General features: G+C 35.8%; 1 long non-coding RNA gene across 1 annotated transcript in view; it reads right to left on the reverse strand.

The window, feature by feature from the left end:
• LOC105097691 (uncharacterized) overlaps window positions 1–14,584 on the reverse strand; it is a 708,424-nt gene that overhangs the window by 590,990 nt on the left and 102,850 nt on the right. The window contains exon 2 of the long non-coding RNA XR_010378103.1: window positions 2,465–2,632. This is a non-coding gene — a long non-coding RNA (uncharacterized LOC105097691). The remainder of the gene's footprint in view (window positions 1–2,464; window positions 2,633–14,584) is intronic.

Raw genomic sequence — 14,584 nt, forward strand, 5'->3', positions numbered from 1 at the left:
TTCTGGAAGTACTCCCAAAATACACAAAATACTGGTAGTCTGTGGAGTGGGAGAAGGGTCCAGGTAGGACAAAATAGAACCTTAACTTTCCACTTAATCTTTTCTTTACTTGTTAAAAATGTTGACTGTGAGGAGGACAAGAAATTCTGTTCTCCCTTGTCTTGCTTGTATGAGGGTGAAAATGGACGGTGTAAATGTCCAGTGTAGAGAGTCTGTCAGACACCAGGAACCTATGAATGTTGGTTCTCCTATTCAAACACAAGTGTGCGTGCACACACACACACACACAAACGCACACAACTTATTCCCTTCCAACACCTTCTAAATCCTGACATCATTTTACATGCCACCAATCTTACGATACGTCTCCATTATCTTTTAGATACCTTTATTTCAAGGGAGAATTGAAGGAAGGGACAAGGAGAAGGTTTAACTTGGACACTGCTGTCCCCTAATACCTAGCTTAGGTTATCCCAAAGAGAAAATTAGAATCTTGTATTTTATTTTCCCATTTTCAAACCAGAGGGAAATACAGTCTTCCAGGTACTATCAGTGACATAGGGAAGCGCTTCATCTTGCTCCCTACTTCAGTCAATCTTGAAAGAAAGACTGGGGTGGGAACATTTAAAACATATCTCGACTGTTATTGAAAACCAAAAGAATGATGAAACATCATGCATATCGATGTTGAAATAACCCTCCGTGGATGGTGGGGATTTGACAGACAGTGAAATTTATGGCTCCCTTCTTCCACCCCAAATCAAAGAAACAGTAGAGAGATACCTGCCAGGTCAATGGTCTCCGAAATAAATGTAGGTCTCACACCCCAGCAGCAAGGAAATTTTGAACAAGCATCCTCAACATATTTTTATTTATTTATAAGTCATATACATCACACCGTTGCACTAGTATATTTTAACATTAGCAAATACAGAAGTAGAAACTAAAATGGATGAAATTTAAAGTAGATAGAAAAATCAAGCTTCTAGTATTTTCTTCCCACATACCCAATGGGACACTGTTCCAAATAACTCAAATATCAACTATCACTGTGTGTCCTACACAATTATAAAATTTACATTTGTGAATTATCACAAGATGAGTTATTATACCCATGAAAAAGTTTCAGGACAACTCTTGCTGCTGAAATGCCTCCTCAGCTGGCCTCAGGGTATAGAATTAAATGGAGAAAACGAATAATCTTCTCTCAACTAGAAAGGGGGGACAGTATTTGATGAGTGCTTTCTAGGCGCCAAGATTTAAAACACCTTATATTTAATTTTCCCGACAGCTCTGTGCGGCAGGCCGTTCTTAGGCACAGAAACTGAGGACGAAAGTGGCCCAAGTTCAGCCGGTTAGAACCGGTGAGGGCAATACTGGGATCTGGTTTTGTTAGACAGGCAGACAGCCAGATATGAGCAGAGAAAGGGGGACACAGGCCACATGGCAGGGATGGGGCAGAAAGGAGGGGCACAGGCCAAATGCAGGAAACCACACATCGTGTAGGCTCCAGGGGTCCCTGGGCAGAGAAAGAAAAGCAGGAACCTCTGCGCTGGTAAGTGGTCACACCTTTTGGGGGTTATGAGTGGCCTGGAGGCTGACAAAGAAAGGTGGGAAAAGGCAGGAATTTCCAGTGTCCGAATGTAACCTTTTGCTCATTATGACCTCATATCAGTAAGATTAGCCTTGCAGATGAGAAGTACCCATCATGCACCATGACACTTCTGATTCAGACTAAATAAGGACAAAAATCCCTCCTCCCTTCGGGAAGGTGGAGTTGGAGTGAAAATCAGGGAATACGACCCCAAACCCTCCCCTCCCCAATGCATATTCCGCCCATTCATTTTTACACCCTAAGGAACCAAAAAAACTCAGGGCGGTTGGTAACCTGAGCCTGCCCCCTCTCCCCTTGAGAGTGTACTATCCACCCCTTAGTAAATCCTCGCTTTACTTTCTTAACCTCCACGTCTTGTCTCTGAATTCTTTCTGGGACGAGACAAGAACCTGGACACCGACTACATCTACCTGCAACAGTTTGACTGATTCCATTATCTAAACACTTAATCCTCTTTACTGCCTGGAAAAGGAGAATATTAGGGGTCAAAAACGTGTAAGTGAAGTTATAGCCTGTGAGGTCACAAAAGTCAAAAAGCTGAGAGGCAGTTTGGGAGCTGCGCCTTCTCCTCCCACTGTCTTCGCACTGTATGGCTCTACTGCTACGCGGAAGGATTTTCCTGTAGCTGAAGTGGAGGAGGACCCCGGTCTATTTAACCTAGGGCACAGTAAACTCTAAGAACCTTGGTAGGAGAGGTTCAGGAGAAATATTTGTTCACAGATTTTCAAGTTATCTCTTTATATCCTCATATTACTTTCTTCAAACTGAAAATAAAACCCACATAAATTGTTTTTAAACTTTAAATTGTGCATATCATTTATGTGACAAATTCTTCTTCAAAGAACTTACTCTGAGGCAATGGTTTTCAATGGGGGAGAAATTTTGGCGCCCAGGAGACTTTTGGCAATGTCTGGAGACAGTTTTGGTTGTCACAATGGGGAACGGAGGTCTTACTGGCATCTAGTGAAGAGAGGCGAGGAGTGTGACCCAACATCATAAAGTGCATAGGACAGTCTCCTACAATAAAGTAAAAAAAAAAAAAAAAAAGAAAGAAAAAAAAAAAAAAAAAAGAAAAAGCATCATTCCCCAAATGTCAATAGTGCCATTTTTGAGAAACTTTGCTCTAAAGAAATAATCAGTGATATGTCAAAGATGACGCTCCAGATGTTCTATTTGTGACAGTTTAATAATCTGATAATCAGTAAATTACAGTGCATTCATTCGTTGCAATGCTGGAGCCATGAAAATGATGTTGTAGAAGAATTTTTAATAATATGAAGGGCTGTTCATGACATTTGTCCTGAAATAATACGTTTGCTATGATTATAGCATTGTAAAAGTATACATACACTTGTGTACAGGCCTGGAAAATACATTGCAAGAGTGTCAACCGAAATATTAATACCATTTAATTCTGAAGAGTGGTAGGGAGTTCATGATTAATGTCATTAAAAATATCTACGCCATTATCACCACAGTTGATATAAGCCACTATCTCAAAAGCTTTACAGCTTCCTAAGTATGTAAGACTTTGTACCTTCTCTTTTCAGAATGTGTCATTGGAAGGGTTTTATTTCCTGACATCAAGTTCCTTAATAGTAGGATAGAGGAACTGCAGGTGTTTCTCACCAGGTGCATTTGTGATGGCAGCAGGCAGAGTTCACTGGATATTTTTGTTCAGAGCCAAAATAGCACCTACCATTCTACTTCCTCCTCTTTAAAAGCCTTCATTGTTATACTGTGATTCAAAAGTAGCATTACTCGCTTCCACCTACACCAAAAACAGTACAGTCATGTCACTCGGCAAACTCAGTAAGTGTTTCAAACATGAATGCTCACCCCCAGCTGATAACGCTTTCTAAGAGGCATTATGATACTGTCTGCCAGGCAGCCTTCTAACTTCCATATTGGGATTCAGAAGTGTCAATGTCCCACCAGAGGCACACGCTGAGAAATTATCTTTATTTTACTGACCAGTAGCCTCATGTGAAGAAGGAAACAAAATGGCAACAAGTTCTCATAAATTCCACAATGTTTATACCAACCAACAAAACTGATTAGAGAAAGTTTGCTCACCCATATAACTGAACCTCTAATCTGCATTGCAGAGAAAGGAAAGGTTGGTGGGGAGGACTGGGGACCATCTGGCCATGCTACTTGATGACAATATAATAAAATTAGAAATTTAAAATTTTTACAGTATAGTAAAGGGGAAAAAAACCCTCCCATAAAAGAGATAGATCTTTTATACAGAAAAATTTCAAATAATTTGTGTAGATATAGCCCCCTCAAGTAAATGGTGCTTAACTCTCCACCCTTGAGTATGAGTGGTGCTTAGTGACTTGCTTCCAAAGAGTAAGAGTCTGGAAGGATGAGAAAAGTAACTTTACCATAGAGATCCTGGCGAGCACTACGTTGGCCAAGTGATCAAGGTTAACGGCACCAGTGCTAAGTTATGCTGATGGTATGTTCTCTTAATATGATGTAATGAGAATGGCGTTTCACCCCTGTGATCTTCCTTCCATAACCATATACGAGTCATGAGAAGAAACTTCAAAGAAACCCAACATGAGAGATATTCTATAAAAAAAAAAGCTTGATCTCAAAACTGTTAAGGTCATCAAAAACAAGAACAAAAACAAAAAATCAAGAACAGAAAGTCTGAGAAACTATCATAGACCAGAGAAGGTTAAGGAGACATGTAATGCGGTATTCTGGAGGATTCTGGAGGATAGCATTGAAAAACTGTTAAAATTTGAACAAGGTATGGAGATTCGTTAATAGTAATGAACTGATATTAGTTCCTTAGTGGATCAAATGTACAATAGTGATATAAGATGCAAGTAATAGGAAAAGCTGGGTGAGGGATATATGGGAACTCTCTACAATATCTTTGCAACTTTTCTGTAAATCTAAAACTATTCTAAAATTAAAGGTTTATTTAACCAAAAAATTAACTTAAAAGTACAGCAAAAAAAAAAAAAAAATACTGTCCTGTTATAATTTTTTAAAATTCTGGACAAAAATGAACATTAAAACTATAATTAATTAGATAATGAAAGAATAGTCTGAATAATTTTATGCTAACTTAATAACTGAGATAAAAGGAAAAAATTTCCTGAAAGCGACAACTTACCATGACTAAGACAAGATAAAATAGAAAATATGAAAACTCCTATTAAATAATTGAATTCATTATTAAACATCATCCCAAACTCTAGGCCTTGATGGTTTCACTGATGCAATCTGTCACACATTTAGAGAAAAAAAACTCACACCAACTCTATCATAAAATAAAAAAGGTGAAAAAACTTAACTACTTATTTTATGAGGCTGTCACAATCCTAATAGCAAACCTGATAAAGATATGAAAAAAAGAAAAGCACAAATCAACATCTCTCAAAAACATATATACAGACATCATTTTTTTAAAAACCCAAATTGTTTTCAGCAAAACATAAAAAGAATAATGCATAATTGCAAGCAGGGTTATCCAAGGTATGCAGGATTGGTTTCACATTTAAAAATCAGTATATGTAATTTGCCACGTTCAAACTAAAAACAAAAATCCATATGATAATCTCAAAAGGTGAAGAATAAGCACTTGGCACAATATAACACCCACTCATGATTAACACTCTTGGTCAACTAGAAAAAAATTTCCTTCATATGATACAGAGAATCTACAAAACAACCAATAACTGACATCATACTGAATTGTGAAATACTGAGCACTTTCTCAATAAGTAAGGAATAAGACAAAAATGCCAGTTCTCACTCTTCCTATTCAACGGAGACCCCATCTAAGCAATAAGGCAAGTAAAAGAATTAAAAGGCATACTGATTAGAAAGGAAGAAGCGAAACTGTCTCTATTTGCAGCTGACATAATTCCTCATTTAGAAAATTCTAAGGAAGCTAGAAAATAACTACTAAACTAAAAAGCAAATTTGGAAAATTTGCAGAGTATAAGAAGAATATACAAAGTAATTTGCATTTTTACATACATAGTATTCAGCAATTTTTTTAAAATGACTTTTAAAATTTCATTTACAATAGCATCAGAAATACATTTGTAATTAGAAAATAAGAATAATTTTAACAAAGTAACATCAAAATCTGCAGGCTAAAAAAATACAAAACATTGCTGAGGAAATTTTTTATAATAAGAATTATATATTTTTATTATATAAAATTTCATGAACTGGAAGATTCAATATGGTTGAGATGTCATATTTCCCCAAACTGATGTGTAGGTTTAATGCAACCTTGTTAAAATTTCAGAGGGCTTTTTTCTACAAATTGACAAGCTGTGGAAAGTCAATGACCTAGAATAAGCAAAGCAACTTTAAAATAGAAAGAGAACAATTAAACTTTGACTACCTAATTTCAAAAATTACTATAAAGTTAAGTAATCAAGCTAGGGTGGTACTGGCATAACTTACAAAGTTATCTGATATTTAACAAAGGCATCAAGACAAGCTAATGGAGAAATGAAAATCTTTTCAATAAATAGTGCTGAAATAACTGACTATCCATCTGGGAAAAAAATAAACCATGACCCCCATCTAACATGACATTCAAAAATTAATTCAAAGTGGATCACAGACCTAAAGTAAAAGCTAAAACCATAGAGCTTTTAGAGAAAACACAGAATATCTTCATGATTTTAGGTAGGCAAATGTTTCTTGGGCAAGTCATAGAACCTAATAAGCATCAAAATCTGATAAACTAAATTTCACCAAAATTTTAAAATTTCACTCATAGTATTTAGAAAATGAGTAGCCAAGGCAGAATTATTTTCAAAACATATCAGACAAAGGAATATTATCCAAATTATATAAAGAGCACCTCCAACTCAAGAATAAAATTAAATTAAAAACTGAGCAGAAGTTTTGAACAGACATTTCACAAAAGAAGATACTAAAAAAGGTCAATTAGCACCTGAGAAGATAATAGCAAAAACTGGAAATACCCTGGGTCCATCAGCAGGAGATTGGATAAACCATAGCACAGTCATACATTTGAATACTATTCAGCAATAAACATGAAAATTTTATTGAAACATGCAAAAACATGGATGAGGCTCAAAAACCTTTAACAGTGTGAAAGAAATCTCACACACAGGAATACCTACTTGATTTGATTCATATGAAATTCTAGAAAATGCAAAACAAATCTATGATGGAAAATATCAGAACAGCAATTGCCTCGAGAGGGGCAGAGACTGAGTGGGACAGGACAGGAGGGAACTTTCTGGGACCCTGGTAACGTTCTACATCTTAATAGGGGTTTGGGTTACACAGTGATATGCATTTGTCAAAACTCAGCAAATGCATACTTTAGATCTATGCATTTTGTTGTATATAATTTTATTAAAAATTTTTTCCTTCTAGTTTTATTGAGATGTGATTGACATACAGCACTCAAAAAGTTCAATGTGTGCAGCATAATGACTGGACTTACATATGATTACCATAATAAGTTCAGGGAACATCCATCATCTCATATAGAATAAAAAATAGTTTTCCTTGTGATGAGAACTCTTAAAATTTACTTGAACAACTTTCATATATAATGTCTAGCAGTGTTAATTATATTTATCATATTGTACATTATATACCCAGTACTTATTTATCATTTAACTGGAAATTTGTACCTTTTGACTCCCTTTATCCAATTCCCCCTCCCCCTAACCCCCCAGTTGCCACCCTTCAACATCTGGCTTCTTCATTCCTGGAACTTTTTATTAATGATCTTTTCCTATATCCTGCCCCCACCTCTGGTAGTCACAAATCTGATCTCTTTTTCTATGATTTTGCTTGTTTGTTTTTCTTTTCAAATATAACTGACCTAAACACTATATTAGTTCCTGGTACACAACATAGTTATTCAATATTTCTACATAATTTTTAAATGCAACAAAAAAACCATAAATGAATACTGAACTCTAATTAAAGATATGCACTATGAAGTAGGGGAAAATACACTGAAGTCTGCAATTTACTTTGAAATTTATCCAACAGAATATAATGGCTTAATGCACAGATAGTGCAATGGGTAGATGAACAGATACATGGTAAATGGTGGAGTGAAATGGTAATGTAGAATCTTGGTGATGGGTATATGAGCCTTTACTCTAAAATTATTTCAAAAATCGTTGAATGTTCACAATAAAATATTAGAAAAAAAACAAGATTAAGGACAATTTAGAATTAAACATGCTAAATATCAATAACTATAGAATAAGATTAAATTTAAATAGTTAGAAGTGATGATGAAGTCAAAGAGCTGTTATACTGGGACAAAGCACTTGAGAAACCACAGAACAGTTGTACTTGAGCAAGCAAATTGAGAACACAGGTTGTTGTTTTCGAGGTTGCACACTGACATTTGAGGTTGCAGATGAGGTGCCACTTTTTAAGCAGTTCTGAATGTGTTCATGGGACTAGAAGGCTGGTGGATAGTATAGGAAAAGATCATTAATAATTAAGTTCCAGGAATGAAGAGGTCAGATGTCAAAGGGTGGCAACTGGATTTGCCAGGAATGACAGCAGGTGTTGAAGCCACAAGGAAGACCATGTGACGCGCTAAAGACATCAAGGGGAAAGGGATTATGTGTTTCCAAAAGGAGCAGATTTTGTTCCAGAAGGAGAGAGTCTCGGTCTAGAAGAACCATAAACTACAAGGAGGATACCTGCTCCAGCAGCTGCTCTTGACGTACGTGGAGCATGAGGGAAGAAAAATACAGACTTTTTAAGAGGGTTGAACCCATAGAAGACATGTTTCAATTACAATAAGAAGAGAACATGATGCGAAGAGAAGAGGAGAAACAGGGCAGCTTACTGATCAGCACTGCAGGTCCCAGCAGACACAGGGGAGGCTCTAGGAGCCAGGAATGAGAGGCTGCCATGCAAAGGGCAGTTATACAGATGACAAAACTGTGATAATGAAGGTTCAGGAAGACTGTATCTTCTAGAGGTGACTGAGGGAAACAGGCATGTGAGGCTTGACAAGTTTCATCCTCACAGGTAGTCAGGGTAAAGAACCACCCAGTGCTCCGTGCTACGGACAGGAACGACTCAGGAAAGCGATTCAAACCCCACTCTGCTCTCGGGCAGCATCGAGGGGTATGGTTAGAATACAGATGAATAAAGAGGAAGAATGGGGCTAATCAGGAAAAAAAATCACAAATTACTAGGATATAAAACAAATTTTAAAGATGGAGACATGAAACAACGAAAAAGACTGGTTCTTTAGAAAGAGTAATGAAACAAACTTCTGCAAAGCTTTATCAAGAAAAAATGAAGAAGAAAAATTTAAATAACCAACGTTAGTCATGAAAAGGGGACCATAACTAGATATACAAAGATATTGGGGGGGGTGGGAAATTTTCAAGTGTGTACAAAAGTAGAAAAAATTAGAATAATAAACCTTGTACCCATAAGCTGGCTTTAGTGAATGCTAACTCATGGCTCACTGTGTTTCATCTCTGTCCCCTATCCACTCCCCCCAGCCTAGGTGATTCTGAAGCAAATCTCAGACATTAAATGATTTCATCTGTAAATATTCAGTATGTATCACTAAAAGGTAGCATCTCTTTTCAAAGACAGCCACAGTATCATTACACTTTCAGTGTTTATATTTCTACTTTCATATTTCCCAGGCATCTTATAATTTTTTAAGTTTTTTTGAACCAGAATCCAAATAAGATCTATACACTGTTACTGGTTGATAAGTGTTTTGTTTTTTAATGTGTGTTTCTCTTCTCATCTCTCTCCTTCCCTATAATTTTTTTGCTGTTGTTGAAGAGACTGTCCTTTGTCCTGTGGTTTGCCCACAGTCTGGATTTTTTTTGATTACATCCTGCAGGGTCATTTAATATGTTCCTCTGTTCTCTTCATTTGCTGAAAACTGGCAGTCCAATCCAGAAGTTTCAAAAAATTCAGGTTCCATTATTTGACAAAAGAACTTCATTCGCAGGAGACACTGTGTACTTCCATCAGGATCTGATTCTGTTTTTGTGATGTAACAGCCATTGAATAATCATTGCCTACAGCAGTTAATTCATTAGTTGAATTAGATGAAAACTGAAGATATTCTATCATCAGAATAATGGTCAGAGAATATTCTGTACAGCCTCTTACTGATAAATGAACAACTCTAAATAAAATGGACAGTTCTCTTAGAGCATCTATTATGAAAATTGAGTCTTGAATCAGTAAGAAACTTTAATAGACTAATTACCATGCAAGAAATTGAAAAGGTAATTAATGAAACACCCATGTTTTAGGGACTCATTTTCCCAAATCTTCAAGGGACAGATAAATCCTTTGTTATAAACAGCTTCAGACCACAGGAAAAGATTAAAAATTTCACAGTTCATTTTATGAAGCAATAATCATTTTGATATGAAAGCCAATAAGAGTATAATGAAAATAAAACTATAAACCAGTTTCATTGCAAGGGTATAAAGAATTATTAGCAAAATGAAACCAATAATATATAGTAAAATGATTTAAAATAATAACCAATTGAGGATGGATCCAAAAATGCAAAAGTGATCAAACATTAGAAAATTATGTATTTTAAAAAAATGGCTGTTCTCTCTCACTTCAATTACTGAACATTGTTCTGAATATCCTAGTAAGTGCCCATAAAATGTACAGTTGTTTAACATTTGAAGATAATATGATTGTATACCAGAAGAACCCCCAAGATTTCAACCTAAAAACTGTTACTAAAAAAAGAAAATAGAAATAAGTAGGCTGGAGTGAAATTAATACACAAAAATTAATCACTTTCATATTTGCAAAAAATAACCACTTAGAAAGAATAATGGAATAAACGCTGTAAAATCAGCACCAATAAAAATAAAAAATATCTAAGAATAAACACCACAAGAAATTCACAAGATTTAAATAAAGAAAAGTTTTAAATGCTCTTGAGGGAATATAAAAAGGTGAACAAATCAAAGCATACCATATTCTTAGACAGGAAGATGAAACATCATAGAAATGTTATTTCTCCTTAAAGTAATCTATACATGTAGGGTAGTCATAATTCTGAGATTTATATGGAAAAATAAACAAGCAGGAATAGCCAGGAAAAAGTAATGAGGAGAAAAAAAATGAGAGTATTAAAAGGTATTGACCCAAAGAGGCGTGAAAACATCATGGAGCCACAATCACTAAAGCAGCGTGGCAGCGGTACACGAAGAGATAATCAATCAACGGATTAGAACAGAAGTGCAAAAATGAACCCAAATGCATATGAAAAGTTAGTATCTATTAGAAAGCACCTTAAATGAGTAAGGAAAAGATGGTTTAGGCAATAAGGACAACTGGATGGCCATTTGGAAAATTAAATCCACTTCATACTCAGATAAATTCCCCCCAAAGATGAAGGATTTTATAAAACATACAAGTGTCAAAAGAAACCATTTGCAAATTCCTCTAGAACTTCAAATTGGGGAAGATATGTCTAACTATGACACAATACCTACAGAAAAACTTGACAAAATGACAAACTTGGCAAAGATATTTACAATTATTATTATAAAAACCTAAAGGTTTTTTAAGTATGTAAAATATAGGAAGAGTCTGCTCAGAGCATGAAGGTGTCTCTTCTGTAACACCTTTGTCAAGGCAATGTGCTAATACTGATTTCTGCTATACTGATAGGTGAAAAAATAATATTTCCATGTAACTTTAAGTTCATGCTCTGTATTTTTAATCTAAATTCTCTGTATTCATTTCAAGGGAAAAAAAAAAAAAAAGACTGCTTCCCATATTTTCTGTTGCAGGTTTATACAAAGCTTTGATTCCAGTGGAGAAACCCCCAAACTGAAGTGAAACTGAGCTGTGTCCAAATCTCTGCCACTTCCTCAGTATGTGTCTTTGCATAAATTACTTACTGTTATGGAGCTGGAGTGTTTCCATCTGTAAGTGCTAGTAACATCGACTGTGAACCCTGTGAGGGTTCTTGTTAAAAAGAAAATGAGACAAAACTCGTGAAGTGCTGGGCACAGAGCAGGGATTTGACAGATACTACCTTTTCACCTCTCTCCTTTCGTTGCCCTCACACCTAAGGCAGTTACATTTCTTCAAAGGGCAAGCCAATACAGATGGGAAATACTTTAAAACACCCTGGGACTGAAGAATGTTCTAAGGGGAAAGAACATAGGAAAGAGCTAATAGAACCTGTTTGTTTTAAAATTGATAAAACTGAGGTCCTTTAAGGATGTTTCTGCAGTAACATCTCACGGAGACAAGAATGAACAATGAGTCTCCTTCAATCTTCCAGAAACTGACAAAACCACAAGTCACAGCAAAAACCACCAACTCCAAACCTCAACAGAGCTGTTGGCTGGTTTTCCTGTGTCCCAAGAAATCCTATAAATCCCGTTTCCAAGGGTAGAAATCCAGAAATTAAAAAGCAGTCACAGTTTTTTTTTGTTTTTTGGTTTTTTTTTTTTTTTTTTTTTTTGGTTGACTGTGCCTTTTCTAGAACTGCATAAACAAGTTTAAAAGAGTTAAAGTTGAGAATGCCTCTTGGACACAGCACAAGGGCTCCACCTTCAGCTCTCAAACTAAAGAGGAATTTTTTTTTAAATGCTGCTATCTGAGTCCTCAAAAAACAAATCTGAAATATAATCTTTTCTCATAAAATTCAAAGCATACAATCTTTCACTTTTAAATATTTCAGTCCAGAATACTTATCTATCTACTGTCCATAGGTGAAATGACAGGTAAGAGTCTCATTGGTGTGTTACTTTGCTATTAAATAGACAAGGTTTTAAATATATTATATTTTCCTTCAATTCTTCAGAATGTTTGTCTTGATGTCATTTTCTTTATAGTTGCAGCAGAGACTGATAAGATCTTTCATTCTAATTCTCCTAGGTTTCACACCATTGGACTTAGATGGTCTTGTAATAAAGGAAAAGGTTAATTCTTGCCTAGCAAGTCTATCCATAAATTACCCAGCAGTTTTTGCATATCTCACTAAATCTATGCCAGTTTTTGGAGGGGAATTTTATCTGCACAAAGGAAAATAAAATTTAATTCTATTTAAGGGCATTATTTGGGCACTGAAGATTGATATATACCAAACAGGTAGTGGTAATGAATACTAGTTTATAAAAACAAAAATAAAAGCCAAACTACCAAATTATATCCTCATAATCCCACAGAACGAAACTTCTAAATCTAAGTTAAATTATAAAGCAGTTTATATAATTACATAACAGAATGAACTAATCTTTCTTCCACCACATATTTTATGGTAATCTACTGAAGAAAGATGACAGAGTGCCTGCTTCTTTACAAATTATGGCACGTAGGAGGAAAATTAGTCATTTTTCTACATTAAGAGATATCAGTAGATGCAGTTGATAAGCAAATACATACACAGACAGACACTGAATCCTTCAGACTCCGATCATAAGAGTAAATTTGTTGCTAATTTTCTCCCCATTGCTTTCTTCTTGGCACAACCAAACTTAGATCTCTGAGTCTCAGTGAAAGAAAGTCATATACATTCACAGTCATAGAAATGTGTATAGGTAAGGACAACTGGAACATTAAATTTCTGTGTTACATTCTGGAAGGTTTCTACGTGCCTCCTAATGATGCCCAGAATTCTCATCTTTTTTGCCCTTAGGCTGTTTACAAGCCTGGAATCAGATGTTGCCACAGAGAAATGTGAGATTTGTGTGCCCCAGAGACCCTGAAATGGAGTTACAGCACCACCAGAGCAAGGACTGGACCTAAGCTGAAACTTCTGTTTTTTCAACAGCCAATAAGTTTCCAAGTCCTAGGTGGTTTTATGGTGTAACTCTAGACTCTGAATCCAGAGTTTTTAAGTCTTTGGCCACATAAGTTTTTCTTTGTAACAGTGAACAGCTGAAATTTGTAGAGCAATTGCTATGTGCCTAGATTCCTGGTAAGTATTTTTGAATGTTATCTAATTTTCATAATGACCCAATGACTTAGTTTTCTTTTTTCTCTTCCTTTTTTAAATTGAACTATAGTTGATGCATAATATTATATGTTACAGGTGTATAATATAGTGAATCACGATTTTTGAAAGTTATGCTCTATTTATAGTTGTCATGAAATATTGGCTATATTCCCTGTGCTGTACCGTATATCCTTGTAGCTTATTTTATACATAATAGTTTGTACCTATTTCTTTTTATCCTTTGTTCTATCATTGAGAAAATCAAGGTTTAAAGAAATTGAATAAGCCCAGAGTCACGCAGGTGAACGAAGCAAACCCAACTCTAAATCCCCATGCTCTACACAGAAATCATCCACAATAACCCCAGAGGTAGATAAGTATCCAATTATATGCATTAAACCCTTTTTGATTGATTTCTATCTGACAGACTTTATGCCTGATGAAAATTAAGCACAGAAATGTTAAGGGACTTGCCTGAGAGCTCAAAGCAGCTTCACACATGCCAGACCAAGAGCTCGTGCCCTGAATCTCAGTCCTGAAAGGGCACAGGCTCAGGAAGCAGATATGTCCACTTTCAAATCCCAGATCCACCACACGCTAGCTGTGTCACTGAGATCAAGTTACCCATCATTTCTTTTCAGTGACTTGGGAATGACAGTAGTGTGCCAAACTGTCATAAGTATTAAAGCTACTACATAAAAATACTCTAGGACAAAGTACATTTGCAAGCACTATTACTTTCCATTCCAAGGAAACTAAGATTTCTTAGGTCTTTTTCCCACAGTGAATAATTGTCCCAGGTCACCTCAACTTTTCGTGACCTTGGTTTTTCCACTCGCCCCAAGCATGAGAAATTTAACATCCTAGAAAAATGAGCCTGGAGCATGGTTGTCCCCAAGGATCTAAAGGAAATACTGTTGTGGGTGGAAAAGTAACAATATATGCCCAAGCTCCCTCGTTGTAGCCTCTCTTCTTTTTCCTCACCTTCTTCTCTCCCTCCTCCTTCT

Source organism: Camelus dromedarius, chromosome 27 (assembly GCF_036321535.1).
Source record: "Camelus dromedarius isolate mCamDro1 chromosome 27, mCamDro1.pat, whole genome shotgun sequence".
NCBI lineage: Eukaryota > Metazoa > Chordata > Mammalia > Artiodactyla > Camelidae > Camelus > Camelus dromedarius.